Source organism: Erythrolamprus reginae, chromosome Z (genome assembly GCF_031021105.1).
Source record: "Erythrolamprus reginae isolate rEryReg1 chromosome Z, rEryReg1.hap1, whole genome shotgun sequence".
In the NCBI taxonomy this organism is placed as follows: Eukaryota; Metazoa; Chordata; class Lepidosauria; order Squamata; family Dipsadidae; genus Erythrolamprus; species Erythrolamprus reginae.
Genome location: NC_091963.1, coordinates 114,954,638 through 114,976,278, shown reverse-complemented (window position 1 = coordinate 114,976,278; position 21,641 = coordinate 114,954,638). Strand labels below are relative to the sequence as shown.

The 21,641-nt window shown below is 41.7% G+C and overlaps 1 protein-coding gene across 3 annotated transcripts in view; it reads left to right on the top strand.

Annotated features, from left to right (window-relative positions):
• Positions 1 to 2,044: 2,044 nt before the first annotated feature.
• SPOP (speckle type BTB/POZ protein) overlaps positions 2,045 to 21,641 on the top strand; it is a 109,597-nt gene continuing 90,000 nt past the window's right edge. The window contains exon 1 of one of the 3 annotated variants that reach the window (XM_070729873.1): positions 2,045 to 2,150. The gene's annotated coding sequence lies outside the window, so the exon portion shown is untranslated. Of the gene's footprint in view, positions 2,151 to 2,581; positions 2,683 to 21,641 lie in introns of those variants that run through there. The other 2 variants (XM_070729874.1, XM_070729876.1) reach the window with 2 other exon arrangements.

Here is a 21,641-nt window from a genome sequence, read left to right as displayed (position 1 = left end):
CATGGTCTTAGGTGACCCCTGTGAAACGGTTGTTCAACCCTCAGAGGTTGAGAACCCAGGTTTAGGAGAAATCTGTCCACACTTTCACTTCTTACAATACTAGAGAACATAGTATCAACAGTAGAGATCTTCAAATTTCTAGATTTGACCATATCACAAGATATAAAATGGACACCTAACATCAAAAAAACGATCAAAAAAGCACAACAAAGAATGTTTTTTCTGCACCAACTCAGGGAGTTCAAACTGGCCAAGGATCTGTTAATACAGTTCTACAGAGGAATTATTGAGTCTGTCATCTGCATCTCTATAACTCTCTGGTATGGTTCTGCAACCCAACAAGGCCGACACAGACTTTAGAGGATAATCAGAACTGCAGAAGAACGATTGCTATCAACCTGCCTCCCATTGATGACCTGTATACTGCACGAGTCAAAGACATCTGTGAAAATATTTTACAGACCCCTTACATCCTGGACACAAACTGCTTCAACACCTACCCTCAAAAAATGCTATAGAGCACAGCACACCAAAGCAACTACACATAAGAACAGATTTTCCCTAAAAATTTCCCTCAACTGTCAAACTATTTACTAAGTCTGCACTATTATTAAACTTCTCATTGTTCCCATTACCCATCTCCTCCCACAAATGACTGCATGACTGTAACTTTGTTGCTTGTATCCCTACAATTTACAGTATATTGACTGGTTCCTAGTATGATTTGATTGCTTTTTTGTACCTGGACTATCATTAATAGAATAGAATAGAAGAATAGAATAGAATAAAATTTTATTGGCCAAGTGTGATTGGACACACAAGGAATTTGTCTTGGTGCATATGCTCTCAGCATACATAAAATAAAATATACATTTGTCAAGAATCATGTGGTACGACACTTAATGATTGTCATAGGGGTCAAATAAGCAATGAAGAAGCAAAATCTTAGGATATAAGCAACAAGTTACAGTCATACAGTCAACATGGGAGGAAATGGGTGAAAGGAAGGATGAGAAAAACTAGTAGAATAGAAGTGCAGATTTAGTAGAAAGTCTGACAGTGTTGAGGGAATTATTTGTTTAGTAGAGTGATGGCGTTCGGGAAAAAACTGTTCTTGTGTCCAGTTGTCTTGGTGTGCAGTGCTCTGTAGCGACGTTTTGAGGGTAGGAATTGAAACAGTTTGTGTCCAGGATTGTGAGGGGTCAGTAAATATTTTCCCCGCCCTCTTTTTGACTCGTGCAGTATACAGGTCCTCAATGGAAGGCAGGCTGGCAGCAATTGCTTTTTCTGCAGTTCTGATTGTCCTCTGAAGTCTGTGTCGGTCCTGTTGGGTTGCAGCACCAAACCACAGTTATAGAGGTGCAGATGACAGACTCAATAATTCCTCTGTAGAACTGTATCAGCAGCTCCTTGGGCAGTTTGCGTTTCCTGAGCTGGCGCAGAAAGAACATTCTTTGTTGTGCTTTTTTGATGATGTTTTTGATGGTAGGTGACCATTTCATTAAGTGTTGTATCTTATGATTCTTGACGAACATATTTTATATTTTTATGTAAAATGAGATTATATGCACCAAAGACAAACTACTTGTGTGTCCAATCACACTTGGCCAATAAAATTCTATTCTATTCCATAGGGAAGCCAGGATCTCACAAAGATCTCAGGTAACAGTCTTCACTTCTGGGTAGCACCGTGATCCTTGACAATAAATATCTGAAATGTTTTAGAAGATAGTTAAAAACGTGTTTATGAATTGTATTTGGACAGCACCTTATTTGTAACTTAGCGTCATAGTAACCGCTACATTAAAATCGGGTGTGCTGTTAATATCGAATACTACTTTCGATGCGATGCCAAAACATGACCCCACCTTTGATTATTTTCCTTCGTCCCTGCTATCTCCTGCGCTATTCCCAGTAGTTCGCCGATCATCCTAAAGAGAAGCCTCAACGCTACTTCTTTCCCGCCACTTTTGGTGCGACCGATTCCTCTTACGCCTGCGCAATGGCACCACCTACCAGTCTCCTCCCCCGTCTGCCGTTGAATGAACGAAGCGTCGTGGCAACGTCACTAAGAGTCCCGGATGTGTCAGGTCAGGGCGTTATGGAGAGACCACAGGGGGACGGCTGCAGCTATTGCATATCGTTTGCAGGTGAGATGGAACGGGTGACAGGTATAACTCACTACATCGTAGGGACAAAGGGAGTAATATATAATGCTGATAGGCAACTGTTTGCAAAATAATGAGCCAAAGGCCCTGACGCAAGAAGAAGGGGCGGGGCGGTAGGCTAAAAACCTCGGTTGAGGGTCGCGCATGCGCTATGATGTGGTTTCGTCCGTTCGGAGTGTAGCCCATGCGCCTTCATTCAAAGGCTGGCAAAGATTGCGCAGGCGCCTTGCCTGAATTCGTTATGGGAGGGAGGGAGGTTCAGGTTGATTCTAGGGCACGCATGCGGTGCAAAAAGTTTGTGGCATGCCGCTCCTTTGCGCCTGCGCTGAAGGGAATGAAAGAGGAACAGTCACATCCTGCAGCTTCCTGGCTTTTCTTTCCTTCAACTCCCACCCCTCTTCTGTTGCGCCTGCGTATAATGTTGCTGCAGGGGCCTTGCGGAATAATGATCCTGGTGCAGCTGCGTAAGGGGGAAAGGATTACAAGACGGAGAGATGCTGCCAAATAGTGAGCTGTGAGTGCTGTTGCTGCCTTTCAAAGGGGAAAACAAGTAGAAGGGACCAAGAATGCTAATGGAGAGGGGAGAGGTGTTTTCTTATTCTGTTTCTATAATGATCCCTGCCCACTATACTGTTTGGGTCATTGGTTTACTCCTCTTTATCTTGATAAAGAACAAAGTGGCAGAAGTTATTTACTGAGGCCAACAGGTAAGAGTCTTCATCCTGATCCCCTTTCCCGGAAGGCAAAGAATTAGGTTGAATAATTGGCTGAGAGGTGAAATGATGCTAAAGCTCATCATCAGTCTAGTATGATAATTGTGACTAAAGACGATAGCTTTATATTCTGATGAGGTTTGGTGAGAATCGAACCTGGGCAGGCCATAGGGAAAAAAACTTGCTGTTTTTTCACGAGTAAAATTTATTTATTTAGTGATATTTATATGGCACCCAACTCCAAACAGACTCTGGGTGGCTCTGTAAGTTTAATAGTTTTTTACATTTTGTAAGCTTAAAGCAACTTTATCTCAGAGTTAATGCTCCTGAAAGGAATAGAAATCGGATGTGATCTGTACAAGATGATTCTTTAAATATTTCTACTGTACAGTTTTTCCTGTTCACAGGATATGTAGTCCCTTTAAATTTGCACTTGAAAATCTTTAATATAAAGCAGGTTAAAAATCTAAACACCTGTCCATATTCAGTGCCTTGGCTTTTCATTAAGAGATGCAATAAATGTTTAAAACTTTTTGGAATGCTCAATGGGTGCAATATTAATGATTTTGTAGAAAAGTAAACAGTTGGAAAGAACAGTAACTATTTGTTAATGTACATAGTTATTATTCATAAATTATCTTAGATAACAGGTAAGTGGGTTTTTAGATTAAGAGATGTGGCTTCTGGGATATGCCTTTGGATTGACTAGCAGGTGTAATTAACTTGACAATGCTACAAAGTTGTCAAAAATTTGCAAAGTTTTGCCTGGCACAATCTCATGCTATGCAGACTTTGAAATCATGGGGACCTTCTTTTGAACTTGCCAGTAGTAATGGCAGATAAGCCCTTTAAACATAGATGCTGCCCCCCTTTTGTTAGAACAAAAGCTACTCTTAGTTTTGCATTTACACAACTAGGACCTGAGTCTCAGTTATCAAGTTATCAAGAGAAAAGATCCTGGGGTCCATAGTAAACACTGATGTCTTTGCTGATGCCAGTAAAGACATCAGTGTGCATCAGTATGAAAAAAAGAAATTCTATAGTAGAATTCATTAAAGGATTTTGAAAATAAAACTGCTAATCTTGTAATGTCATTATATGGATCTACTGGAAATCTGCATCTAATATGGTGTATACAAGTTTTCTTCACCACATTTAAGGTACAAATATAAGCACAAAAATGTACAAAAGAACACACAAAAATATGACTAATCAGGGCAAGATGCTTCATGTGAGAAAAGGCTAGAATATTTCAGATTTCATCTTGGCCCAAGTTAGGATTGAGATGTAAGATATGGAAAAAATGAACAGGAATTTTCTCTTTTAAAATATTATACAAGGAATAATCTAATTCTGCTGATTTAGATGTTTTAGAACAGGCAAGAACCCCTTTACAGAACAAGTAATAATTTCTAGAATTCATTACCAATAGACTGGTGATGGCTACTTTTTTGTAAAGCTTTAAAAGAGGGTCAAATTCATGTAGAACAAGTCTTATCAAGTGATACAAGAGTTAAAGGCTCATTTTTAATTCTGGTTGATTGCACATGCTTTCAACACAGAGAAAAGAAAATGTCCTGGTTGCCTGTTTGCAAGAATTCATAGCCATATAGTTGGAGACTGAGAAATCTGGCTTCGATCAACAAGGCTATTTTCATGCAAGTACTTTTAAAAAATCAATACGAGTGGTCCTATTCTTACAACCTTTTTTTTAGTGACCAAAGTTACAACAGCACTGGAAAAAAATGATGTATGAATGATTTTCATCCTTGTGACCTTTGCAACATCCCCATGGTCATGTGATCAAAGTCTGGATGCTCAGCAGCTAGCTCATATTTATGACAGTTGCAGTGTCATAGGGCCATGCAATCATCTTCTGCAACCTTTTGACAACCAAAGTCAATGGGGAAGTCAAATTCACTAACCATGGTACAACTACATTGATTCACTAACAAATGTGGCAAGAAAGGCCATAAAATGGGGCAAAACTCACTCAACAACTGTCTCACTTAAAAACAAAAAATTTGGGCTCAGTTGTGGTTGTAAATCTAAGATTACCTATAGAGTATTGATCCAGTACTGTAGTTATGACAAAAATTGAATGAACAGATTGTTGCTCAATCTTGATGTTGTAGGTTGAGAGTGACTGGCCCAGAGTCACCTACCTGGCTTTCATGATTCCCAGTTGTCTAGTTTCAAGTCTGGTGTCTTAACCACTAGAACAAACTGGTCTTCTTTTATGTCCTTCTCCCTCCTTCATACATATTGCTAGAAATGTGCCTATTAGTTATCCTTGGTAATTTGTTTCAACAAATGAATTCCCTGACTGGTGTATTATCTTTTATGTACACTGAGAGCATATGCATCAAGACAAATTCCTTGTGGGTCCAATCACACTTGGCCAATAAAGAATTCTATTCCATTCTATTTTGAAGCTTGAACTTGAATGTACTTCTGGGGCAAGCTCTAGAGCAGGGGTGTCAAACTCAAAGCCCAGGGGCCAGATCCGGCCCACAGGTGCTTAGATCTGGCTCATGTGGTCACCCTGGAAACAGCAAAGGACTGGTGTGCAGTGCTTCTGGTGAAAACGGAGCTCGTGAGGGTCTCATATGGATCTCCCGAGGTCCACTTTCAGTGGCAGATGGTTGCAGGAGGTCATTGCAGTTAAAAATGGAGAGCGCGAGGACCACATGCAGCTATCCATTTTCAATGGCAGAAGGTTGTCAGACACTTTCACAGCTAAAAACGGATCTCAGGAGCCTGTTTTTGTTGGTAGAGTGCTTGGGTCGCCACAGGCAACCCCAACACAAGCAATGTCAAGCTATCTACACCACCACCCCCGGCCATTTCCCCCCAGCCCCCTGAGGTCAAACACAACTGTGATGCGTTCCTCAATGAAACTGAGTTTGACACCCCTGCTCTAAAGCTATTTGATGAATATGGGTTTATCAGTAATTTATTACAACTGTAATAATTCAGTTTTGGGGGAAAGCGCTCAATTTACCCTATAGTTATATCGATAATGAGTAGAGAAAAAGAGTTAGAGGCCAAAATATTTCAAGAACTGGAATGATATGAAATATTATATAATGCTATAAGCAATTTTAAGTGCAATGAGACTTCTTAATAGGTTAAAGGTAACATAACAGTGCTACAAAACTCTGAATAACAACTGGAAGGCATTAAAAGACAGTTTTTACGTTTCTTTGTGGTCAACAAATTATCTGTGTTTTAAAATTCAGATTTGCTAGTCTTAAAATAGATTATCCACTGAGGGTAATGATAACGGTAAGATTTGTTTGGAAGTGATAAGACTTTAAAAGTAAAATACTACTCAGTGGTAAATTATAATAGGTATGAATTATTTCAAAATGATTCATCAGGAAACCTTTTCAATTGCTCTTTTTTGCTTATTTCTTAAATAGTAGTATGTATGTACAGTATGTATGTATGTATGTATACATACACACACACACACACACACACACATATATGCATTAATATGTTAATTTTTGAAAAGTTAGTTTGTAAGATAGCCTTAGAAATCCAAAATAATAGCTGCTTTGGAATGATATATTGCAGGGGTGGCCTGATCTTCATACTGGGTAAATCAGGATGGCCAGATATGTCCACATTGTGGGCTGGATCCAGCCGCTGGCTTTGAGTTTGACACCACTGGTATATTGCATGCTGCATGGAGAGATAATGAGACAGAGATACTCAATTTCATTGAGGGGTTGTTTTTGATCTTGGGGCGGGGGGGAGGCACCGTGGCCAGAATGGGCATGGCTTGCTTGATGTCCCTCAAGTGAGCACCTGTGGTGGCTCGAGCGCTCTGCCAGGGAAAATAGACTCCCAACCTCCTTTTTGGTTGGGATGGCCTCTTGCAACCCTCTGTTAGGGAAAACAACTCAAGACAGCCATACACAATCCTCCTGAACTCTGTTTTCGCTGGCAGAGGCACCACAGGCCAATCCTTTGCTATTTTCCAGGATGGTCCCGCAGGCCAGATCTTAGGTTTGATGCCACTGTTCTAAAACAATTGGTTATGAAATAGTAGACTGAAACTGCATAATGCACTTAATTCAAGCTGTGGAATGAACTGGATATCCCTTAGAAATTTCAGAGAAAGACTGAAGACTGTCTGACAAATGTAGTGTCCAACAAATTTAATTTTTTTGGTTAAGTCTTATTGCTTTAGTTAACAAATGGAATTTTACACTATTATCCCATTTAAAATACACCTGGCATATGCCATACAAATTGGCCAGGAGGTCAGTTGGCCAGATAGTCCTTGACTTTTGACCGCACTTAGCGATTGTTCAAAGTTAGAAGGACCACCAAATGTCCTTTATAGCGATCTAGTTCTGAAGTTCCAACTGCTAGGAATGTTACTACATTTTGGGCACTTGGTAACTGGCCCACATTTCTGGTTGTTTGCAACATCCCACAGTTGCTGCAGTCGTGATTGCAATTTATGATGTCTTTGCCAAAAACTGGTGTTATTTCAGTTTATGGCAAAAACATCCTGTGGCAAACAATATGCTCATTTGATGACTGTGGCATTTGCTTAACGACCATTATGTTTTCTTAAATACCATAAAAGTCATAAAATCCGGTTGGTCATGCTTTACAACTGTCACGACTACCATCATAATTACAAGACTCAATTATGGTCATTAGTTGAGGACTACTTGTACTAAGCTAGAATCTTTTCTTGAACTTGATAGTTCTGAACATAGTAAGTAAGAGATTCAAGACATTGAATCCGTTCTTTTTTTTTTTTACAAAAAACTTTATTTAAAGACACAAAACACAAACAATCAAACTCACACAGAAAAGAAAGAAAACATTTAAATAAAAGTTGGACATTTTTGTGATGTGCCTGTAGTACAAATCTAATGGTGCTTATTTACTATTATATAAATTATATTTACATATATACATTGAGTTTTAGCCAAGATCTTATTCTGGTATATCTTTTGGTTATCCTTTTGTGATCGATTCTCTGACATTTACTTCCCATATTATCTAATACTTATTAATTCTCTGATTTTACTTTATTTCCCTTTTCTCCATCCAGTGATAAAACCTACTCCAACAGTTAATGTAGTCTTTTGCTCATCTATATTTTTTTTCCTTTGGTTAAACTATCAATTTCTGCACACAATGTGATTTTTTTTCAATTACCGGTATATCTTCCTCAAAAGGCAAATTTCTGTTTTTCCAATGTTATGCAAGCACTATTCTCGCTGCTGTGGTTACGTGGAGGGCTAGAAGCAATTGATTTCCCCCCCAAATTTTCACGTGTTATACCTAACAAAAGAAATTCAGGTTTCTTTTCTATTTTTTTCTCTAATTTTTCTTCTAAACATGTTTGGATTTTCCCCAGTATCTTTTAACTTTGTCACAACTCCACCACATATGGTAATATGATCCGAATTCTTTGTCGCATCTCCAACATCTAGGTGAATGCTTTTTGTCTATTCTCCGTACTGAAGGAGCGGGTCCAGCAGTCACATGGGTTGCTCATGTCCAATCCGGTGGAACTGAGCCTAGTATTAAAAAAGCTTGCCGGATCCGCCCCTTCCCCAGAATTCGCTCAGTTCGCATATCCTGCGGTTGTATTGTGATAGCTCGTTCAACATTCTAACACCTTCCCTTCGATCTTTCCTTCAAAAAAAGTAGTAAGATTTATTGTCTTTATTTAATTACTTGCACTAATTGCGCCAGCCGTTTAAAAGGAAAAAAGAAAAAAAGCGGCTCGGCTTTTTTCCTTGGGAGAAGTTGCGGTTTCGTTTTCCCCCGGCGGTTTTGCCGGTTACGATTCCTGCGGCCGCTTGTGGATTCTTCTAATCCCTTGGCCTGGAGGTTCTGGTGCAAGTATTTATTATTGAATTATTGTTTATTTATTGTATATAAGGGCTTATAAAATACCTCCTGCGGAGTGAGACGCCTTCTAGTCTCCTGGACTTAGTCGATCGCTTTTCCCTTAAGAAATTCTACGGAGCGATTTTTTCGGCGCGAAGGCCTTCGCGCCCTTTTTTAAAAAATCTAGGCCTCTCGTGTTGGCCTTTTGCCAGCCGCGTAGGCCTCAGTCCACCGCGTGGATCCGGGAGCGGGCCTTGGGGGTCCCAGGCTAAATTCTCCACCGGCTAAGCCTCCAACCAGAGTGCCTTGGTTTAACTTAATTGCAAAGTTTAGGGAGGCTGGCCCCGCTGGATTTGGGGGCACGAACTCTGGGTTTGCCCAGATTGTCCTCACGTTTCAGCAGCTTCGAGGCCTCGAAGCAGGATCCATTCCTCTTGGGAAGTCCTTGAAATCTTCTCCTTATAATTTAGTTATTGGCTCAGCCTTGTCTTCTGTTAATTGTCAGACTATGGCTACTTTTCCCAAGAGAGGCACAACTAAAGGTCCCAGAGAGGCCAGGCCTACAGGCGATGAGATTACTAGTATCCCACAGGCCTCTTCCTCCTCTTCTCCAGGGGCCCGCCCCTCGACCAAGGTCACCAGGGCCGAGAAGAGAAGGGACCTAGCCCTACAAAAAATTCATGACAAATCAGCAAAACGTTTGAAAGTGCAGGCCCAAGTAATCAGTAGTCAAGACCCACCAGAGGCCTCTAGTCTGCCTCCTTCTGGGGTCCCTGTGTTATCTCTGGATGAGCCAAACCTAGACAGACCCCAACCTAACCTATGGGGCATAGGTCCAGAGGAACCAGATATTATTGAAGATTCCCCCCAGCCAGGATCCTCCCAGGCCTTTAGGGATTCTTCTGCCATTTCTGCTGATATTTCCAGTTTACCTCCTGAGTTCCAATCTATGTTTGCTGTGTTGTCCAAAGCCATTGATGCCAAACTCTCCTCCATCAATGAGCTCCCTTTACCTCTTCCTCCTTCTCGTTCCTCCCGCCCCTTGGGTTCTTCCCCAGCGGTCAGAGCTCCTATTCAGGATGATTCAGAATCCTCCCAGGATGAATATGAGGATGTAGAGGAGGATGAAGACCCTTTTCAGGGCTTATCGGAGGATGAGGAATCCCAAATAAAGGTCCCTCCTCCAATTACTATTTTTCCTTCTCAACTATTCAAATCTCTCCTCCTCAAAGCTAGAATTTCTACGGGATTAGCAGCCCAGGAGAAACAAGCCTCCACTTCCACTGATCCCCCGGAGGAGAATTTACCTTACTTCACAGAGGAACAGGAGGATAACGAGGTAATTCCTATGCCTAAATTGTTTAAAGATGCCTTACTCAAACAGTGGGATTTTCCAGCCTCTGGCCTTAATCCCTCCACCAAGGACAGAAAGTTGTATAAACTCTCCTCTTCCTATGAAGAGCTTCTATCTTTCCCCAAACCAGATGAACCTGTCAAGATTCTTCACTCGGCAGCGGCTGTGCCAGGCGAGGCGGAGGAAGTCCTCCGTCCAGAGGACAAGCGCATCGAGCAAATGCTCAAAAGAGGATTCTCCGCTGATTCCTGGGCCATTAAAAGTTCTGCAGCGGCCTCCTTCTTCTCCAGAGCCATGCTGCTGTGGCTTCGCCAACTTCAACAGCACATTCCTCCCGATGACTTGAGAGGTCAGCAAGACTTCAACAAGGTCTTTGCAGCTGCCCAGTACGTGGCTGATGCCACTTTGCAATCTACTAGATTTTCTGCTAAGTCTATTGCAGCCTCTACAACGGCAAGAAGACTCCTATGGATTCGCCCTTGGCAAGCGGGAGTTCGCCAAAAGTGGCAGTTATCCCAGGGCCCCTTAAAGCGCGACCTTCTCTTCGGTGACCTTCTGGATCCACTCCTCACGGAGACCACGGATAAGAAGAAGGTTTTGGGCCCAACCACGAAAAAGGTTACCAAAACGCAGTCCTTTCGTCGCCCAGGGCGCCAGCAAGATCAAGCGGCTTCCTATCAGAGATCTCCAGGTCAGTATTCCCCCCGCTTTCGTTCCCAAGGTAGGAACTCCAGGGGTAGAGGTTTTCGTTTCCAAAGGGGAGCTTCCTCTAACAGGGCTTCAAAAAAACCTAGATGGTAATCTTTCCTCCATTCCCATAGGGGGTCGCCTAGCTCATTTCGCTTCAAATTGGCGTCTCTCCTCCAAGGACCCTTGGGTCATTGACACTGTTCAAACAGGTCTTCTTTTAGAATTTATTTCTCCTCCCCCTAAACGTTTTATTTCCTGCCCTTCTCCCAGGTCATCCTCAGATTGTAACCGTATGGAGGAGGCCATTTCTCATCTATTGTCCATTAGAGCCATTCAACCGGTCCCTTCCGGTCAGAAGGGCCTAGGTTTTTACTCCATTCTATTTATGGTTCCAAAGTCCTCCGGAGGTTGGAGAGCCATTTTGGATTTAAAGAAACTAAACCTATTCATCAAATATAGGAAGTTTAAGATGCACTCCTTGTCTTCTATTTTGGCCGCCATTCACTCGGGAGATTTCATGGTCTCCTTAGACCTCACTGAGGCCTACCTTCACATTCCTATAGCCAAATGCCACAGAAAATTTTTACGTTTTTCCTTTCAAGGCAGGCATTTCCAGTATAGGGCGATGCCATTTGGCCTTTCCTCGGCCCTTCGGGTCTTTACAAAGCTCTTGGGGTCCCTGGCGGCCTATATCCGGGCGTCTCCCATCCACATTTTATGTTATCTTGATGATATTTTAATTCATGGGAACTCCCTAGAGAGAGTGAAATCAGACCTTTCTGTCACCATGTCAGTCCTTCAGGACCATGGGTTTTCCATCAACTTTGAAAAAAGCCACCTCCAACCTTCCACTTCCATTCCGCACCTGGGATCCATTATTGATTCAAAATCTTCCCAGGTTTTTCTCTCTCCCGAGAGAAAACTCAGTATAGTGGAGTTAATTTCTAACATTTTATCTAATCCTTCAGTATCCATAGTTACTCTATCTTCCCTTTTGGGGAAGATGGTGTCATGCATAGGCATCATTCCCTGGGCTCGCCTTCATGCTAGGGAACTCCAGTGGCTTCTGTTGCCTTTTCAGAGATCGGGGCACAGCAACTCAAATCGACGCATTGTCATCCCACTGAGTGTTCGCAGATCCTTCAAGTGGTGGAAGTCTCCGGCCATGGACAAAGGATCCCCGTTCAGGTGCCCGGATCAATTTGTCATCACCACAGATGCCAGTCTATCGGGATGGGGCGCCCACGCCCAGGGGATGATAGCCCAGGGCACGTGGTCCCCGGAGGAAGCTTCCAGGCCAATCAATTGGCTAGAGTTAAGAGCCGTTTCCCTGGCTCTGAAGCATTTCTCTCCTCGCATTCCCAACCGGCACGTTCTCATTCTCACCGACAACATTGCCACAAAAAGCCATATTTGCAGACAGGGAGGCACGAGATCCAAGGCTCTCATGAGGGAGGCCCTCAAGTTGGGCCTTTGGGCGGAAAAACATCTCCAGTCGCTCCTAGCCGATCACATCTCGGGGAGTCTCAACGTCCAGGCGGATTGGCTATCCCGAGCAACGATAGACCCAGGAGAGTGGAACCTCCATCAAGACCTGTTCCATCAAATCACCCTCAGATTCGGCCTACCAGTTCTGGATCTCTTCGCGACCAATGCGAACGCCCAACTCCCTCGCTTCTATTCCAGATTTCCATCCCCGGGAGCGGAAGCAATCAATGCCCTCCGGAGTCCATGGCCTCCAGGCCTACTCTACGCATTTCCTCCAATTCCAATCCTCCCGGACGTGATTCACAAGGTCCTCACCGAGAGGGCCCGAGTAATCTTAATCGCCCCTCATTGGCCCCGCCGGCCCTGGTTCGCGGATCTCCAACAGCTGTCCGTCCAGGACCCTTGGCGACTCCCCGTTTCGGGGGATATGCTGCGGCAGGGGGCCTCTTTCCATCCAGACCCGGAGTGGTTCCACCTCACCGCTTGGCTGTTATCAGGAGAGATTTAGAACTGCGTGGGCATGACCCCGATTCAGTGGAGGTCATTTTAAAGGCCAGAAGGGGCTCAACCAATCGAATCTACGACCACACGTGGTCCAAGTTTCACCAGTGGTGTCTTCAGGAAGGTCTCTCCCCTCTGTGCATCCCCATTCACAGAATCATTTCCTTCCTTATGCAAGGCTTCCATAAAGGACTGTCCACCAGCACCCTCCGGCGTCATCTGGCAGCCATTTCATCTGTCCTAGGGGGTCCCCGCAGACAGCCTCTCCGATCCCTCCCTGAAGTTCAGGAATTCCTCAAGGGCATAGCCAACCTCAGACCTTCCAAGGTCCACAGGTATCCATCCTGGGATTTGCCACGGGTTCTCCATTCCCTCACGCAGGCACCATACGAACCCCTAAAATCGGCGTCCCTCAGGTACCTATCCTTTAAGGTAGCCTTCCTGGTGGCTATTACCTCTGCCCGACGCATTTCGGAGCTGGCTGCCCTCTCAATCAGGCAGGACCTTTGCCAATTCCATCAGGACAAGGTAGTCTTGCGACTGGACCCCACCTTCTTACCCAAGGTCAGTTCCATGTTCCACAGATCTCAGGATATTGTCCTACCTTCCTTCTGCCTCCAACGAGACCATCCCTTGGCAATTAGATGGCACACCCTGGATCTCACCAGAGCGCTGAGAATATATATCCAACGCACAGGACCCTTTCGGAGGTCAGAAGCACTTTTTGTAGCCTATCATCCCAGAGTTATGGGGGCCAAAGTGTCTTCTACAGTAATAGGCCGTTGGATCAGAGGGACTATATCTAAGGCCTACGAGTCGGCCTCCCTCTCAGTTCCAAGGAACATCACTGCGCATTCCACCAGGAGCGCAGCCACCTCGGCCGCTTGGGCGACTCAAGCCCCGTTGGAGGAGGTCTGCAAAGCAGCCACTTGGGCCTCGCCAAATTCCTTCATCAGGCACTACAAAATTGATTCTTATGCTTCAGCGGACGCTGCCTTCGGCAGAAGGGTACTCCAATCCGTTATCTCTCACGATAGCAAGCTAATCCCACCCTAGGGACCATCTATTGGGTATGTCCCATGTGACTGCTGGACCCGCTCCTTCAGTACGGAGAATAGGCGTTGATTGCTTACCTGAACGCCTCTTCTCGTACGGTGAGCGGGTACAGCAGTCACTTCCCGCCCTTGTATGTGTCTTCTTTACCTTTCTATACCTTTCTTCCTCTAACAATGAGAGTTGAACACTACAGAGCTTCACAACTGAGCCTAGTCTATGGATTCGCGAATTCTGGGGAAGGGGCGGATCCGGCAAGCTTTTTTAATACTAGGCTCAGTTCCACCGGATTGGACATGAGCAACCCATGTGACTGCTGTACCCGCTCACCGTACGAGAAGAGGCGTTCAGGTAAGCAATCAACGCCTATTTTAGCTAATTTTGTGGGGGTTATTTGCCACCTGAAGTACATCATATACCAGTTTTCTTTATAATTTGTGGCTAATGTTATCTTTTTGTTTATATTCCACATTTGTTGCCATTCATTTAGGATAACGGGGTAAATCCTGTGCCCAATTAATCATACATTCTTTCACTTGTTCCGTTTCCATTTTATAATTTAATAAATAACAGTATAGTTTTTTTAATCAGTTTCTCCTCCGGGCCTAATAGTATTTTATCTAAGACTCCGTTTGTTTCTATACCCTCCCCTCTCTTATTTTTTCTAATCTTGCTTTTACCTGCAAATATTCCTACCATTCCAAATCAATCCCTTCCTCTTTCAGTCATATTCTTGATTTTAAATTCCCTTCATCATTCATCACTTTTTTATATGTTATTGCCTTACCAACTTTTTAAAATTTGGGTGGGTAATTGCACCCAAAGGTGAAAACCAATGCCTCTGTATGTTTGTTTCTTAATCCTTAACCAAACAGACAATAGTGAGAACATAGTAAGTAAGAGAGATTCAAGACATTGAATCCATCTTGTAGACCGAAGCAGTAAATATTTTAGCAAATTTTCATCTTCATCTTTGATGGCTAATTGATCAGAGATTATAAGAGAATTTATTCGTTTAATCAAAGAAGTATTGTATAATGCAAATTGAATACTTCAGTATTTTATCCACTTTTTATTTATTTATTTTTTTGGAATAATGTATGTTTTCTTAAGAAACCAGAGTGAGATCTGAAAAGACTACATGGATGAATCTGATACATCTTTTTTCATATTGTTCTGTTTAGGAAATTGTTTTTCTTTACCAGTCTCAAAGAAAATAAGATTTTAAGGTTAAAGATGAAAAATACACATATGCAAGTTATTCCAAACAAGGGGGGGGGGAAGTCAATTTCATTAATATACTTATTTATTTAGCTAGTTTTATCCCACCTTTATTATTTTTATAAATAACTGAACGCAACAACCGTACAAAACACTCATTTTATTATATCCACAGCAATAGACATAGGTGTGGGGTGTAAGCTATACTGACAGAGAATAACTGGCCCAAGGTCTCCCAGTTTTCATGACTAAATTGGGCTATAACTCACACTCCTGGTTTCCATATTTCATGCATAAGACATTCTACCACAAACATGTATGTATATATTGCTGTGAATTTTGTGTACGTAAGATAAACTTAAATTAGACAACTTAGTCTGCTCTGAAACACATTTATACATCTTTGAGACCCTTGTGAGCATGTAAATATTTAATTTCAAGTATGAGGGTCGCCCAGAAAGTAATGCACCACAATTTTTCATCCTACAGTAATGGTACGAATGCGAAACTTTAGATATATATTATTTGAATTGTCAGGAATGCGTATGAAAGTTTGCATTTCTTGAGATAAATAGTGTAGCTGCAGCAGTGTTTCGAAATGGCGTCTGTAAGTGATGTATGTCACGAGGCTCGTCCAGAAAGTAATATACCACATTTATTTCTTCAACAATTACAGTGGTACCTCTACTTATGAACTTAATTCATTCCGTGACCAAGTTCTGAAGTAGAAAAGTTTGTAAGAAAAAGCAATTTTTCCCATAGGAATCAATGTAAAAGCAAATAATGTGTGCGATTGGGGGAACCACAAGGAGGGTGGAGGCTCTGTTTCCTCCCAGGAGATTCCTAGAGAAGCCCCATGGAGTCTTTTCCCCGCCTTTTCCGGTTAAAGTTTCGGAGGCTCAGGTTTGTAAGTGGAAAATGGTTCTTGAGAAGAGGCAAAAAAAAATTGAAGTCTCGGTAGAGGCGTTCTTAGGTAGAGGTACCACTGTATTTATTGAACACAATGAAATTTACACACAAGAAAAAATGATGTTTCTCCTATACTCCCTATTTTTCCACATAATTTCCGTCCCGTTCTTTGACCTTTCTCCAGTGAGACACAAGGGCATGTGTGTTCTGTTGGTATTACTCCTTGTTCTGCACTGTGCGAAGCCATTTCTGCACTGTGCGAATCACCTCTTTCACACTTCCTTTGCTGATTGACAGCTTTAGCGCCATCTGTCGAGTCGTTAAGCGCCAGTCCTCGCGAATGACCACATCAGCAAGCTGCGTCTTGTCAGATGTGACAGCCAGGACTGGCCTCCCCAAATACTGCAAATCTTGGAGCTCTGCCAGACTGTCTTCTAATTGCCTCACCCTCTTGCCCAGTGAATAACCAGACTTCTGTCGACTCAGATTCTCCATAAACCATACACAAACGTTTGTGAATGTTCCCAACAGTTCCTTTCTCCGTAGTGAGAGATTCAATGATGACGCGCTGCTTGTCACGTATATCACTTACAGACGCCATTTCGAAACACTGCTGTAGCTATGCTATCTGTCTGAAGAACCGCAAAATTTATATACACACTCCTGACAATTCAAATAATATATATCTAAAGTTTCGCATTCGTATCATTACTGTAGGCTGAGAAAAAAAATGTGGTGCATTATTTTCTAGGTGACCCTCATACTTGGGTAATTTGCCTCCCTAAATCATTAAGTTTTACAGAATCCCTACCTAATAATTATTTTTCTTACTATGTCAGGCTTACGGAGATGGTTGAACTGAGAATTGGTGATTGGTCCAAAGTCATCCAGTGAGCTGCTGGGTCTAAAAGTTGGTCTCCCCCAGTGTTAGAATAGTATTTTAAATTTGTTTATGCTGTCCTGCTAGTTCTCAAAGCTTTTATCAGTTTTTGTTGCTTATCAACCTGAGGGAATATTTGTTGCTGTTTAACTTTCAATTTGCTTGATTAAAATTGCTCCAATAAAAACATAAGATCTAAAAAAAGAAATCAAATAGATTCCCATCCAGAACTCACTTACCACAGCAAAGCAAATTTTATTATATTATTTTTGTTTTTAATAGAAAAATATAAAACATATTAAAACATTCTTAGTTTGATTTATGCTTATTTCAAAAAAGCTCAAAAAGTACTTACTACATATATTTCTGAATTTTTAATTGCCTTCTGTGTTATATTTAGAAGTGTATGTAGTTCTAGTCATAGGGAAAGTATGCATATTCATCAAAAATATTGACAGTATTTTAACCGATCTTGGGAAAATGCTGCACTGATTACTTGTTTTATTTATCTGATTGGCATTTCCAAAATCGAGGCTTTAGGGAGAAAAGAGTTTGGTGCAGTACTGTAATTTGAAATGTATTTTATATTGTAAAAGCTAAACTAGAGCCAAATCATACATCTACTTGTAAATAATGTTTTGTAAATAATTCATTCATATTTTTAGTCAGCCCTCCATAGTTCTATTTGCATTATGCTGTAAAATGGGAAGTGATAAAGCCCATTTATTTTCTCCTTAATTAAAATATCTTTTCTGCTATGCTTTCATGCAGGTTTATACCGAAGAGTCAAAGTAGTTAGTTCCTCCATAGAAACCAGTTACTCAAGCAAACAGAACAAATGTTGGTTAAGATTAATTTAGATGATTAAATTAGTGATAGCTAACCTTTTATTCTTGGGTACCGAAAACGTATGTATGAAATAACATACGTGCATGTGCCCACACCCCCATGCATGTGTGCGTAACCCCCTCCCCCCGTGCATGCAGACACGACCCCCCCACACATTGCATTTTGAGCTTAGCAGGCCTCCCTGAAGCCTCTGGAGGCTGGAAATGGCTCATTGTCGGACTGCCCTCCCCAGACTCTGGGGGCTTTCCTGCAGCCTGGGAAGAATGAAAACGGCCTCCCCCAGCCCCCAGAAGCCCTCTGAAGGCCAGAAACTTCCCATTTCTCGACTTCCGGTAGGCCTGTTTTTCGCTCTCCCCAGGCGAAAAAGTCAAGGTTCTAAAATTATGTGGACCAGGAGTCTTGAAATTGGTAAAATGAATCTGTGTAATTATTGATTTGTATTAAATAAATACATCACTGTTTGTAATTGAGTTTTAATATTTAGCTGATAAAATAATGATAAAATCTCACAAGTGTGAGATAAACAATAAAACAGTTCAATTTAAAATGTATTTTTAATGGGAAAGATAAACTTACTAATTTTGCATAATTCAAGGAATCTGGCTTTTATTTTTACGTAGCATCCTTTATCACATTTATTTTGGACTGAAGTTTGTTCTTTATGGGAGTAATTGTAAAAAGAAAATCTAACTTTAAAACTGATTTGTTCACACAGAACTAGAACTAATTTAGATAGCAACTCAAGTTTTGTCTGTGAAAGCTATCAGGCTTGTACAAGCAAAGCCAGAGAGAGAGGTCAGGCGTCTTGCCTAGAGAAAAGCAAATCCAGAAAGCTCAAGGGGAAGTCCAGATCTCTTGTGTCTATCCCAAATAACTTCAATAAATTGCTCTGTTGAAAAGATTTGTTGGCGTTGACAAATAGTCAAACCAATCTTCAAGCAAGTGCACGGATGTGGAATACTTCTATGCATCTTTTGGCAAAACATTGTTGCCGCTGCAAAGAAGATTGAAGACTGAAGGACCACTCCATCATGCCTTCAGTAGGATAGGTCACTCTTCCACCAGAGATCATTCCCAAAGGCCAGGATGGCTCAATTCATATCAATATTTTTTAATCTGTTTGGTTGGTTACCGGTAGGTTTTAGGAAACTTCTCGTTCATTTTGCTTTCATGACTAAAAGAATGATAGTAAGGTTTATTTTTGTTTCTACTGATAATGTACTGTGCCAATTGATAGCAAACCGCTAATTAACTTGATGTTTCTATAACTGCTTGCTGCAGCAACTTCCAATAGTGTGTGTGTGGGGGGGAGTGTAAATTGGCACTAAAGCACTTATCTTTGACCTGCAACCAACAAGGACCTTCTCTGACTATGACAACCACTGACTGGCATATTTTAACAGATTTGCCTGATTATGAAACTAAATGGTCTCATTTTGATGTAAATAAATACTAGGGCTGCCAGATCCGAGCTTCAAAAAAAGCTATCAGACAGATTTATATATCTATTAGTCTTATATTCCAACTTCTATTCAGAAGCTCAAGATGGTGTGCATAATGTTATCTTCTCATATTATTTTCCCACACAACAACCCTGTGGGACAGGCTTAGTTTAGAGTACTTGATCCAAAGTCATCCAATGGGTTTCTGTGGCTGAGATCAGAGTGAAACCTGCTTCTCCTTTTTCCTAGCCCAATACCATGGCTATCATAATGTTATCACCAACACTTTAAAAATGAGTTAGCTCTAGTTAGAACAGTGTTCTAGTTAAAACAGTATTGCAACTTATTGTGATCTGGATGCCTTATTTGTTTGTTTGTTTGTTTTGTTTGTTTATTTATTTTATTTATTTAATGTATTTAATTTTATTTATTTAATGTATTTTATTTTATTTTATTTATTTAATTTATTTAATGTATTTAATTTATTTAATTTATTTAATTTATTTAATTTATTTAATTTATTTAATTTATTTAATTTATTTAATTTATTTAATTTATTTAATTTATTTAATTTATTTAATTTATTTAATTTATTTAATTTATTTAATTTATTTAATTTATTTAATTTATTGGCCACCTTTCTCCTTGCAGACTTGGGGCAGCTTGCAAGGGTGAAAAGTAAGCACATTAAAAATAGAATAGATTTAGAACATTAAAAGAAATAGATAAAAACCCAGTAAAAAAAGAATCAATCATCCCTCATTCATACAGATAGCAGAACTATCACTCACGATCCTCAGGCCTGCGGCATAAATGTGTTTTTTAACACCTTTTGAAAGGTGAGGAGAGTGGGGGTGGTCTACCTGCCAGCTGGCATTGTTTGGCTGATGGGACCCAGAGGAGGGTAACCCTTAACCAGTCACAGGGACATGTGAGGTAGAAGATGGTCACATAAATAATCTGGTCCAATGTCATGTAGGCCTTTATAAGTAATAACCAACACCTTGGATTGTGTTCGGAGACTGATAGGCAGCCAGTGCAGCTCATGGAATGCTGGACTGATATTAAGTACACCCAACACGGTTCTCATGGCTGCTTGCTGGACTAATTGAAGTCTCCAAATGCTCTTTAAGGGTAGCCCAAAGTAGAGTGCTTTACCGTAATAAAACCTAGAGGTAATCAAGCCTAGGGGATTTCTGGTTCCAGCGGGAGCAGTGGCTGGATGGAGGTTTAATATCGCAAAGCTTAATTCAAGCCAGGATTGTGCCACTCCTTGACTAGCTGAAATTTCCTTGCCTCTGGGATTCCAACACGGATACTTTTTGAGACTTCTGGGGGTGCTTTGAGACAGTGGCACAGAGAATTCGGGATCAGCTGGAGCATGGAGGATGGTGGCCACTCTCGAGACAGACCAAGTGCTGGAGGTGAACGAGACCAAGGTGATCAAGTGCTGGAAGGTCGAACGTTTCATGCAGCACCAGTGGGTAAGAGCAACTGGTGTTGAGGCAACAGAGAGTAGAGAGCAGAGAGCGGGGGCCGGGGCAAGCTGGAGCCGCCGAATGGAGCTGAGGGCTCTGCCTGGTGGGAGCGATCTGCATCGGAGGGACTGTTGGACAGAGCAACCAGCGTTGAGGCAAGCAAAGAAAAGGAAGCAGAGGCTGGAGAAGTCTGGAGTTGCGGGACAGAGCCGAGAGCGCTGGCTGGTAAGAGCAGCCAACGCTGAGGACAGTATGAGACAGGCACTGAAAGAAAGATACCAAGCCACTGAAACGCTGGGACACTTGAATGTTTGAGGCAAGTTGGTTACACTAGGCAGAGGCCCCTGGCGTGAAACCAGGCTTGGAGGTCGGTAGGAGAGGCTGAAGGAGGGAGGGGATGCGAAGGAAGGGCTGAACTGCCTAAGATTAAACCTGGAGGAGAATCGTATCTTATTATGCCCCCTTCTATTCCCATATGGAGAGCCTGAGGAAGATCACTTTTAAGACGGTCTCTCTCTGGATAGGTGGTAAGAAAAGAGGGTTATGGATATCAACACTCCCTATTATACCTACTGTTATTTTTATTATATCAGCTAGAGACATTGAACTAAGAGGGAGGGGGTTTCGGAAAGAACTCTTACAGGTTTCCTATTTAAGAACACACCTGTGTGAGGACTGCTCCCCTCTAGAATAGCACAGGATGAATTTATGTATTGGACTTATTGAAGGACCTATTGAACAGGGGACAATTCGCATCCCCAATGAAAGATCTTGTGGCCTGGCTAATCAGGGGGTTATATTTGCTTTATATCCTGGCTTGAATTAATTAATTAATTCAAGCCTGGATACAATTAATACAATTTTGTATTAATTGTAGTTTTAATGTTTCAATGCTTTTATGTTTTCATGTTTTATTACTGAATTTTAACTAATTTATAGAGGGATTAATTTTAGAGATGGAGGATTGGGAATAAATGGATGGAGAGCATAAGGGATGAATGGGATTAATGGAATGGTCAGTTTA